The sequence below is a fragment of the Corapipo altera genome, unplaced genomic scaffold (assembly GCF_003945725.1).
Source record: "Corapipo altera isolate COAL_440 unplaced genomic scaffold, ASM394572v1 50, whole genome shotgun sequence".
Taxonomy (NCBI): domain Eukaryota; kingdom Metazoa; phylum Chordata; class Aves; order Passeriformes; family Pipridae; genus Corapipo; species Corapipo altera.
Genome location: NW_020884889.1, coordinates 12,164,956 through 12,176,329, shown reverse-complemented (window position 1 = coordinate 12,176,329; position 11,374 = coordinate 12,164,956). Strand labels below are relative to the sequence as shown.

General features: G+C 43.4%; 1 protein-coding gene across 4 annotated transcripts in view; it reads left to right on the top strand.

Moving 5' to 3' along the window:
* The first annotated feature begins 247 nt into the window (after positions 1-247).
* RAB27A (RAB27A, member RAS oncogene family) overlaps positions 248-11,374 on the top strand; it is a 32,270-nt gene continuing 21,143 nt past the window's right edge. For 2 of the 4 annotated variants that reach the window (XM_027644645.1, XM_027644644.1), the window contains exon 1: positions 2,419-2,589. The gene's annotated coding sequence lies outside the window, so the exon portion shown is untranslated. Of the gene's footprint in view, positions 308-2,417; positions 2,590-3,166; positions 3,299-11,374 lie in introns of those variants that run through there. The other 2 variants (XM_027644646.1, XM_027644647.1) reach the window with 2 other exon arrangements.

Here is an 11,374-nt window from a genome sequence, read left to right as displayed (position 1 = left end):
GGTGCGGGCGCGGCGATACCTGCGGGGGGGAGGCTGGTCCGTCACGGGTCCCTCCGGGGCCGCGCCCCGTCCCGTCCCTTCCCTCCCCGCCCGGCCCGGCCCCGCTTACCGGCGCCTCGCTGCGCGGCGGCCCCGCCGGGGGAGCTGTACAGCACCGAGCGGCGCTTGCGGAGCCGCACCGCCTCCGGCATCAGGGCGGGAGCCTCGCTCCGCCGGGCATGCGCGACCCGGGGGCGGGACAGCGCCGCCACTTCCGTCCGGTCACCGCAGGCAGCGGGGCCGGCGCTCCGAGGTGTTCCCTGCTCAGGTGAGGGCCGCGGGCCGCCGCGTGTGTCCGTGCCGGGGCGGAGCTGCCCGTGCCCGCTCACTGTCCCCGCGGTCCCCGGGCCGGAGGGGCCGCCGCGGCGCCCCGGCAGCGTGTCCGTGAGCACCACCCGGCCATGTGGGGGCGGCTGCCGCCGCAGCACGTGGCCGTGGCCGTGGTGCTCGGCGTGGCCAGCGGGCTCTACATCTACGGCCCGCTCTTCCAGCCACCCCCGGGCCCGCACACCCCCGAGGGCACCGCGGGGCCGCCGCCGGCGGCCACGGCTGGCAAGAGGCCCTGAGGGCGCCGTGTGAGCCGCAGCGCCCCCCTGGCGCCGTGTCCGGGTCCCGCCTCGCAGCCCGAGCGCCGCCCGCCGATGGAGATGGAGCCGGGAACGGAGTCACCGCGACCGTCGCCTGCCGGGGACTGTCCCTCCCGAGCGCCGCTGCAGCCCGGCCCCGCATGGAGCGATCCGCCAGCTGAACCTGTACCCGCGTCCGTGTGTGTTTGGTACCAGCCTTAAGGACGTGTTGGCCTGTGAATGTTGACATGTGTATAAAGTTATGAATGTCTGAAAGTATGTCCTCACGTCTAAGTTAATATAGTAACTCCAGGGAACTGGAAAAAGAAAGGCGTTGTACAGTTACATTTCATGGGTTTTCTTGGATTGCCTCTGGTCTGATCCTCCAAGTGATAAATGCCATTTTCATCTGCTTCTCATGGTTTCAGTTCCTAATATGTCAGCTGGGAATGCAGTTGCCGGGATGGCTGGGAAAGGAACTGCACCCAACGTTATTGTCCTTAGCTTGTAGTCATACCTGTCTGTATGTACATACACACATGTACCACACATGCACATACACTTTAATTCCTGACAACAAGGCTACATTGGCTGTTTAATAGATGTCTGCCCGAAAAACAGGTTATACTTGGAGAAGAGCCTCAGCATGTAGCTCAGAAGGACAGCATGACTCTTGCAATAGGTGTGGAGTAATCTGACAGAACAGAATCTGGGACTCAGGGAAAGTAGATCAGTAGATATGTCAAAACTTCAATAAATCTAAAAAGAAATCAAAACCAGCAGTTCTTGGGACAAACTTCTGTCAGGTTTTGGTTTTAACACAGAATCTTGTTTGGACAGCATGAGGGAAGAAATCCTTTCCCTGGATGTCTTTTTATTTTAAGTCAAGAACGGTGTGATAGCGGGATACAGTGGATAGGCTTTGTGGAAGCTGAGATGGGAGGACAGCGGTAGAAGGTGGACTGGGAGGTGCAGCTGAGTGCAGTAATTTTAGATTGGGCATGACATTACACGGGTAGTGGCTTTAAACTGGGAGAGGGCAGGTTTAGATTAGATATTAGGAAGAAATTTTTTACAGCGAGGGTGGTGAGGCCCTGGCACAGTTGCCCAGAGGAGCTGTGGCTGCCCCATCGCTGAAGGTGTTCAAGGCCAGGTTGGATGGGGCTTGGAGCAACCTGGTCTAGTAAAAGATGTCTGCCCATGGTGGGGGGGGGGTTGGAAAAAGATGGTCTTTAAATTCCTTTCCAACCCAACCCATTCCATGATTCTATGTGGAAATGCCACAAAAGTTCTGTGCAAATACTACCGCAGTGACTCCAGCAGCTTCCTTTATTTACAATACTACTGTATATTGAAAAGGTTATTTTGAAGAGGTGTAACTCAAGTCTAGTTGGCACTTCCTTTGTAAGTATAATTGCTGGAATTGTCCATAAAGGTGGCAATCGATTTTGAAAAGGCTTAGGAAAGAGGGTATCTGGTGCAGATGGAAAGGGTTATTGATGCAACTGAGCTTAAGACTCTGCTTGCTGGATTCTTGAGACTGCTGGATTTAAAGAGAGCGGAGAGGACTCTTGCCAGACAGGCAGCCAGCAGGCGGCAGGAAAAACTCACTAAACCCGCAGTGGTGGGCATTAACCAGGCACCGCGGATTTTCTCTCTAAAACCTGCTTTGCCTCTCATGAATTTTTATTAAACGGCGCAAGATCTTCCAGAAAAGCGGGGCGGAGGAGAAGGGCTGAGCAGCCAGCCCGGTTAATGACAGACGAGCATCGCCGGCTCTGCCCCGGAGCCGCGCCCGCCCAGGTGCCCGCGGCGGGGGGAGCGGGGCCGGGACACGCCGGGGCGGTGCTGCCCGGCCCCCGCCCGCCCCTACCTCGGGCCTTACGGGAAGTGATGTTGCCTTGACGGAAAAGACACGGTTGCAGCCCGAAAAGGGGCAGGTGCGGCGGACGCGGCGCTGCGGGAGCCCCGGCGGCCGGGGGAGGTGAGCGGGGAGGAGGCAGCGCAGGGAGCACGGAGGGGGTCGGGGGCTGCAGGGGGGCGGCTCCGCTGAAAGGGGTTAATAATAGGGGCCTGGGGATGTGGGGGGGTCTGGGCAGGGAACTCGGAGTATCGGGATTCCATGGGGCTGCCCCACCGCCCAGCCCCGCTCCGCATCCCGCTCCTCCAAAGCAGCGCCCCGGGGGGCTTTAACAAAGGGAGATAAAATCGTGAGATGAAAGGGAAACGGCTGAAGCCTCGGCCTTTCGACTGCCCCGCATGTGCTGAGCTTCACAGCTGCTGCCGTGAACGCGGTGACACTAATCCCTCTCAGGCCTTCGCGTGTAGCAGCTGTAGGACCTGCAAGCTTCCCACTGCTACCGACGTGCGTTTCTTTTTTCACAAAAGCGAACTGGATGGAGTGTCTGATTTAAATTTGAAAAAAAAAAAAAAAAGGCTTTAAAAATGATAAGTCGTTGAGGAAGCAGTGTGCTTTATCTGCTTAGCCAGAACTTAAATCTTATATTTGAGTATCAGCAGATCTGTTGCTTCTTTCTGAACACTGCATGTTTGTCTGACAGGCTGCTTGCTAGGAAGGTTCAGAAGGTCTCCTCAGCCTGATTTACAATGCTTGGGCTAAGCTAAGGCGTTGATGATCTTGGATCTAAAGAAAGCTAACTCCATCAGAAAAGCATATTGTTTTTTCTAGCTCTGTGAGTAACTAGAGTACACTAATATATATGAGGTATTTTTTTATGGTGGTAGCAAAATATAAAGGACATGCCTAGAACTGTCAAAACCACTCAATTTTTTATCACTTCTTGGAGATGCATCAGGAATATTTTGAGCTTTCTGGTCCTCAAACACTTTCCCTAATGGTTAGTGCTTATGAGTTTTTCATCAGGAAAACACATGGACATGTTTTGAGTTAGGAGTTCTGCTAGGTGTTACTGCAAGGTGATGTTTTTCTATACTTAAAATTTTTATCAAAACTCTACAAAATTTATTCTTGCTGCCTTTTCTTGGAAATTTAATCTTAGGTAGACATCTCCTCTCAGCCCTTCTTTCTCTTCATAGACTTTACTTCTGTGACTGTTCCAAGAATTTCCCAGTCAGAGAAAAGCATATAGTACAATATGCATTTCAAACGTTGATATGTAAATGTAGGAATAGTATTTGTGATGCTAAGTGGATGTCTCAAAAACATAGTTAAAATGATGGGTAAAAGAACAGCATGTTCCTGTGTTTCTTGTTCAGGGTTCTAATTTTACATCTACTTAATCTCTTGCACAAAGGAGTTTGGGAGAGGGAATGTGCTACAACATAACACTGTTTTATTTTTACAGTTAATTAAATTTCTCATCAGCACACAGATATCTAAAACCAGACTGTAAGTTTGTTTTACTACTATCACCAAGCATGGGAACACATTATTTTATCACTTGGCTACACATTTCCTTTTCTTTCAAAAAGAAGATAAGTTGAGATAAAAGAATTTTTAAGTAGCTTTTGGCTTTTATAGAAACAAGTATTAAGAGCAGTAATCCTTGTGTGCCTTTGAATTCTTGGTTGTTCTGTTACTGCCAGGTATCTACTGTGCTGGTGCAGATCAACACCATTACTAAAAGCAGTTGGTCATAGTCAACAGAGGGGTAGTTAGAATTTAATTTAGAAACAGACAAAATTGGCAATAGAAATGGACTATAAAGAATGACAACTCTTTTCCCCCTGTTGATATCTCCGCCAATAATTAAGTTGCATTTAAAATGTATTAAATGCATGATTTAAATAGTTAATCATCAAATGTTCCTTTCTCTATCAAAGCTGCATTATTGTACTCCTCTGCATGCGTGATCTGACCCTGCAGAGGGTTACTTAGATATTTATAGCAAACCATGTGCTGGGCTGGGCATGTGCAGTGCTCAGGAAGTTCCTTTTGCTCCTCTTGTCTTGCAGATACCGCTCATGCTGCAGATACAATCATGTTTACAGCATTGGCATCAAACATGGCTAAAACGTTGTTTAAGTACAGCATGGTTTGAGAAACACTTACCTAAAAGGCAGCTTTTTATAGCAGAAAAACATTTTTTTCCTATTTATACAAATATATTCCCAACCAGTTTTCTCTGGGAATAGCATCTGGTTATGAGATTTCTTTTCCTTGTTTCTTTTGTTCCTCCTCTGGAACTGCATCCCTGTCAGAAGGCAGGACTAACTTGAATTGCATTAAAACAGCTGAGATCATACCCTTTTATCTTCAGTGGAGGTAAAACCATAGTCCTAGCCCTGACTTTCTTTCCTGGAACATCCTTATATTGTTTTGTTATCATACATAATACAGCAGAATCTACTTTTGATTGTTGTAATAAGTAGTCTCAGTGCCTGTGATTTATTTTCCAATCTAATAAGCTTTGAAGATTAAGTTATGGCATATAGATTAAAATATGACATATAAGCAGCATAATTTTTTCCTGTGATGTTGATATGGCTTCAAGGGGTTGAAAGTGCTCTGGTATATGTGACAGTTTTGCATAGTACCAAGTGGTGGAATCCTTTTCACAGACTGGCCAGAACTTTGGAGCTCACCTAACAAGTTCTTCAGTATTTTAAACTACTACAGGAAAAAAAGGTCCTTGCTTTTATGACTCTGAAGATAATATCAAAGTGTAAACCAATGCATTGCTATTTTCCTGAGTTTCCAAACCCATTTCCCATAGCTGTTCCCTTTCTTTCTGTCTGATACATTTACTGATGTGAAATGGGTAAAAATAAAGCATGTTAGAAAAAGGCACTTCTGGAGGACAATGTGAAGACTGGTACTAAGGTAGCAAAGGGGCAGGAAGCAGCAATGAAGATGCAAACTTAGCATGAGGAATACAGCTTTTCTAGAAAGCTGTGGTTTGCAGTGGACAAGAGAAGTTGGTATATATGTGAGCAGTGTTTTTAAATTAAAAGTCAAATTTATGGGCACTTGCAAATAGTATTTTAAAAACAATGCTACACTTCTGCAGTAATTCTTTGTGTAAAGGCAATATGTGAACCTAAAAACTGTAAGGAGTATACATAGCTGAAATATTTTATATGCAAATAAACACTGGATGGGTTTAAGGACACTGCTATAAAGACCAAGCAGCTGATTCCAGACTAACTTTGGAATTTGTCATTACAATTTTACAGCTGTGTACAGCTGTCAGTTTAAAAGGTGATGACAGGGTAAAGGAATAAATAGCAAAACAGATAAAAGCTCTAAATCTTGAGTAATACTTAGTTTCAGGTAAAATGAGCTCCATGGGTGGAAGTAATGTCTTTTATTAGACCAGCCTACTTTGTTGGAAAGGGTAGGTAAGGCCCTTCCTGGTTTGAATTAGAAACAGCAGAATGCAAAACAAAGCTGAAAACCATTGATAGACTGTTTTTACAGTACTTTTATTAAGCATGTGTCGTTAGAAGGTGATGAAGGTTCTCTTCTGAGAAGTATTGTTGCTTTAAAGGCATCCTCCCATTTCTAATTAAACACTTCAAAGTGGCAGTGCTGTCCCAGGAGCTGCTGTACAGCCATGAAAGGGAACAGCATGTGCTCTCCAAAGTCAACCCAGTCTCACTCTGAAGGCCTAGCTCATTATTTTCATAACTGTGGGATAGTTCATTTGGTCTCTTATCATTCAAAGAGCTGTAAGGAAAACAGTTGCTCTGTGGACTGAAAGGAAGAAAACAATTCTTTCCAGTAACATCCTTGGAGAATGGGAATATTTGGACTAGACTGAAGGCTGCTCTTAGTGATAAAGACTAATGATGCATGTATGTTGGGTAAGAGGAAAAGAAAAGCTGATTCCTTTTTATGATTAAAAAATACAAGGTTTCTGTTTTTCTAGTGTGTCTCTGCCAGTCTTGCTGGTATAATCCCTGCTGGTAATTGCATGACTGTCACAGAGTGTGGTGGATTTTGAAAATTTCAGGATATCACTCAAAGCTAGTAATTTTAGGAGTTGCTCGTGCTATGAAGCTGTTTTGTGAGAGGTTTGCATGGGATAAATTGCTGTTATTGCCAATGGTTGGTGCTTTCCAAGTCTGCTTTGAAGCCTAGCAAACATTTAGAATGTGGATTATAGCAAAAAGTAGGATAATTGGGGTCTTTTTGTGGTGGTTTGTTGGTTTTTTTTTGATTGCAAAGGTTAATCATAATTCTTCTCCTCCCGGTTGTTTTGTTCCAAACCAAACTTTATGCATGGCTGAATATGACCCAACATACAGGTATGAGGTTATGTTCTAGCCCTGCTGGTATCATCCATTTCCAGCAAAGTGTTTCTCATCTAGCACTTTCAGATCCTGTGTACATGCTCCACTGATTTTCTCCTCTAGCAGTGATTCAACTTGACAGGTCTTTTCTGTTGGGGCATGAACTATCTGACTATACTTAATTTTTCCATATTTTTTCTTGCACTGGAATGGTGTCAGGATAGACATCTCTGTACAGAGATGGTGTCAACCACGTTAGTACTGTCTGATTTGATTGTATGTCTTCTAAATTTGATAGCAATATTCTCATAATTTTAGTTTGGATAAATGTAGCCCTAAATTGGAGTTGTTAAAGTAGTATTTTTTTATGTTCTTTATCTGTGAACTAGAAGAGGTGACTATAAATCTTTATTTGATAGTTTTCTAAAACTGTCAGTTTGGATATAGCCCCCAATGCCCAGGATAGGGGCTGAGATCCTTCTGTGTGTCAGTAGGAGCTGCAGAGCAGGCTTTGGAAGGCTTGTGAAAAGAACTGGCTGCAAAAGTAGAATCATGCTTTTTAGTAGGTTTTAAAACACAAGACATAACCCCCCAGATTTGAACTGCTAATTCAGTAAAACTCAACTACTTTTTATTCTATTCACTCTTAGTAATAGATGTGCTTAAATTTCATTCGCTTTTAAATAGGAAATGTCTTTAAATCCAACTTGAAAGTAAATGTAAAATTGAATGACTGTCCCAGTATGTGCTGCAGCACGTACAACTTGGCCTGCTCGTGGGTGCCCCTTCCAGAACTGGAAAGCTGTAGTGCCAGGTTTCAGGAGAGGCAGACATCTGACTCTTTCCTTTATTCAGCTGCCAATTTTTCACAACATGTGTAGGAAGTACATATCTTTGTGGCTTCTTCCCCTCTGTAAAGGAGCATTAAGTGATCAGCAGATTCAAATGTTGGGGAGAAGGCAGAAATAACAGAAATTCAATGTCTCTGCCCCTCTGTAATAAGCTTTGTTTCCTTCAGAAACCAGGCAAAGAGGCATGTCCTCATTTCAGCTTTGGTTTTTGCATTGCAAATTTGGAGCTTTGCTCCGAGAAGTCCTTATTGCATTCATAATCTCCAGTGTGGTGTGTTGAGCCTTAGGGAATTTTTCTCCAGACTAGCATCCTGAGGGATCTTGAAGAATGGGAGCAGTAACATTTTTAGTAATTGGAAATCACACAGGGACTGGAACAGGGCCAGTGGGACTCAAAGACCTACTTTGGTAATGTACTCCAGAATCACCACATCTACAAGCCCACCCATTCCTCCTGCACACCCTGAAGGAAGGCAGATCAACCACTCAGGTTAGTTCACCTAGGGAGACACTATATAAATGGGAAAATGAAGGAGGTCTAACGTTGGTGATGCTAATGATTTAAGAAATGGTAGAGAAAAATATGTATCACAGGTGTTTAGTTAAGTTTCACGTACTTCATTGCATGGAAGATCAAACAATAATATACAGCAAAAGCAATACTTTGCTGTAGCTCAGAAGCAGCAGACTTTTCTGTCTGTCACATAGTGCACATAGCAAGCCTTTCCATTTTTCCTCCTCCAAATTTGTAGTGGTAAAAACCCACTGTTGTCAGCTTATGAGGAGAAGGAAGGACCACTTGCCCTAATAAGTAGATTTACAAAAGATGTGAACAGAGTCTTCTTGTACTGGAAAGAAAACCCAGCTCTGCTGAGATGAGTTTTAAAAAACAGTGTCTTTCACTTGGCAGTGACATGTTGGATCAGATAATGCCAAGAAAAAACACATATCAATTAGGCTTAAGCATGAATAAAAGAGTGTAAAGCAGTGAAAGCCATTTCTAAGGAAGCTGTAGTGCACTTGTTCCTTTCAATTGGTAGAGCAACTTCCTGTAAAGCTCCTATGTTTTCTAATTAAAAAAAATACACTTAGTCATCAACCCTTTTAAGTAGATAAAGATCATTGATCTAAAATGAGATCTGTAGCTCTTCAGAGTGAAGATAGAGACATCAGATTATTAGCATGTTTTTACAGCTTCTTACCCAAACAGCAGGCAGTGCTGTTCTAAGTGTTGTCTTCATGCAGTCAGGCACCCACTTCACAAGTCTTACAAAATGTGAATCAATATGAGTCTCACAGAGGAGCTGTAGCATGTTTAGTAATTCATCCATCTTTAGGTTAAATACTTCTCTTTTTAGTACAGATTATGTAATTTGAATAGTGTGAATGTTGCCAAGATGTCGTTTCCTACATGCAAAAGGATGAAATTTGTTCATTTCAGTCAGAATGAATAATCATGTTTGTTCATGCACGTTTTAAATAAACTTTTTTTCACCATTTATTGGTGTTTTAGCATCTTGTGGACCAAAGCTTTATCTCTTGAAATGCTAAAAGAAAGCTCTGTCACCATTACTAGAAATTGGCTAGATTAGAACAAAATGTGGAAGCTTTACTTTAATCTATAGTATTACTAAATATTTAGCAGATGTGTCTTTCAGGTAGCAGAAAGGCCTGTCTGACCTTTCATTTCAATTGCTGAAGGGATATTTCATGATTTGGTTCTAGCAAAGATCAGCTATTACAGTTCTGGTGTGAAAGTTGATCTTCTGAGTGTGGGTTGTCTTTTTGTTGTGGTTTTTTTTCCTGGAAGGATATTGGTGAGAGGAAAACATGAGAAAAATTTCATATAAAGAATTTTGTCTCCTCTTTTAGGATCTTTTCAGTCTTTCAGGTCTTGAGATATGGACTTGTTACTGTATTTATAGACTGCTGTAGCAGGATGTAGCAAACTTCAAGGAAACAACTATAATTCTGTTTTACAGTTGTAGGAGTCTGCCTGTACCAATTAATACATTCATATTTTTCCTATTTACTTTTTTCTCATTGCTTCTTTTTGTATTTTGTAGGGTATTTTTCTGTGCTCTGGCTGTTCTTGAAGTTTGCTATCATATGTGTGTCCCAGTGGCTGCTTTTCCCCTCCTCTTGCATTTTTAAAGTTTCCTCTTTCATTACCAATAGAGATTTTGTGGCACAGATCAGATTTGTGGATGCCAACAAATAAAATTACCCTTTGATGCCTTCTGATTGGTTTTCATTCCATAGACTTGCAGGTCATCTAAAGAATGCACATGTGAAAACTATGGATGTTGGTAAAAGCATGGTGAGTTTTTAGTGTGTTGGAAAAACCTATTACCTGGTCAGAGTGCTGAAGAGGAGACCTCCTCCAGAGTTGGGTAACTGGGGAATGGGGAGAACAGAGGCACTTGGCATTGATGTTAGGCACAGCTTTTGGCTTTGAAAACAGAGATGTGTTCTGTAGTATTATTTGAAATGGGCTATTAATAGATCCAATTCTGCCCCTATTTCTTTCTCCACTGGAAGATGTCTTAATTTCTGCAGACAGGTAACAATCCAGCATTTTCTAGAGGAAACACCTGCTACAGGATAGTTTGGACACCTGCAGTTTTTCTCAGGAGCATGGAATGTATGAATGCAAATATTCTGACACTTGTAATGAAAAATACTCCACACTGTTCATTATGTTTAACTCCTCACATTTCCTTCTAAATTCCTAGGCCTGTATAGCATAGAAAATTTTTACAAGTAGACCATAAATTCCATGCATTCAGATCACCTTGTTCATACAACCTGTTCATAAAACTTGCTTGTAAAACCATTGGGAAGATTTAATAACTAAATAGGTGGCTGTTCCTTTGTAGAGCTGTGGCTTCAAAATACATTTCACAGTTTCAGGACTTTACTGGTGTAATTTTGATCCCCAGCATAAATGAAGAAGATGTCCAAGGTCTTGTAACCTCCCTAAGGTTCAGGGAGCAGTGAGAGGAAGGCTCACCTTGGGCTGGCTGCAGTGGTTCCTGTTCCAGCTGCTGTAGGTTTGGGTGTGCTTCCTGCCACCACTGCAGGGTTGGCTCAGCTGCTCCTGCAGCATTTGCTGAGAAGCTGCAAAAGTGTTAGTTTGAAAACAGAGACTATATGTAACCCAGCACTGATGTCCTCTCAGGTTATAAACTGAGGCCCTGTGTTTTGCAGTTTGAAATCAATGTAACTTCACCCTCAAAAGAGAAGGTTTATTTCAACTGTACCTTTCTAGCATAATCTTACTGTTTTGGAAAAAGCCCATGCTTGGAAGGGGAAAGGGAAAATTAGTTGATATTCTTTACACCAAGTTGGTAAGAGGAAAGTTGAGCAGCCTCATTTCATCCTGAAATAAAAATCTGAAGTCTGGGGATTATGAACTATATGAATTATGATTTATAAACTGCTTTCCCATTAAAGATAGCAAAAATCTTTCCATGGGGAAGAGTTTGAACTGCATTTACATTGCTTGTTGAGACTTCCAGACAGACAGTGTGTATAGTCACCCCCCAGGGCTGTTTGCAACATGGCAGAAGAGTTATTGCTTTGTCTGTCAACACTTCTTATCCTGTTCCTCCTTCTGCACTCTGGAGCAGTTAGCAGAAATTCTAGGGTGCTTGTGGTCTGAATATTTCTTCACAGTTAAGCAAATGTGCTGGTATTGAT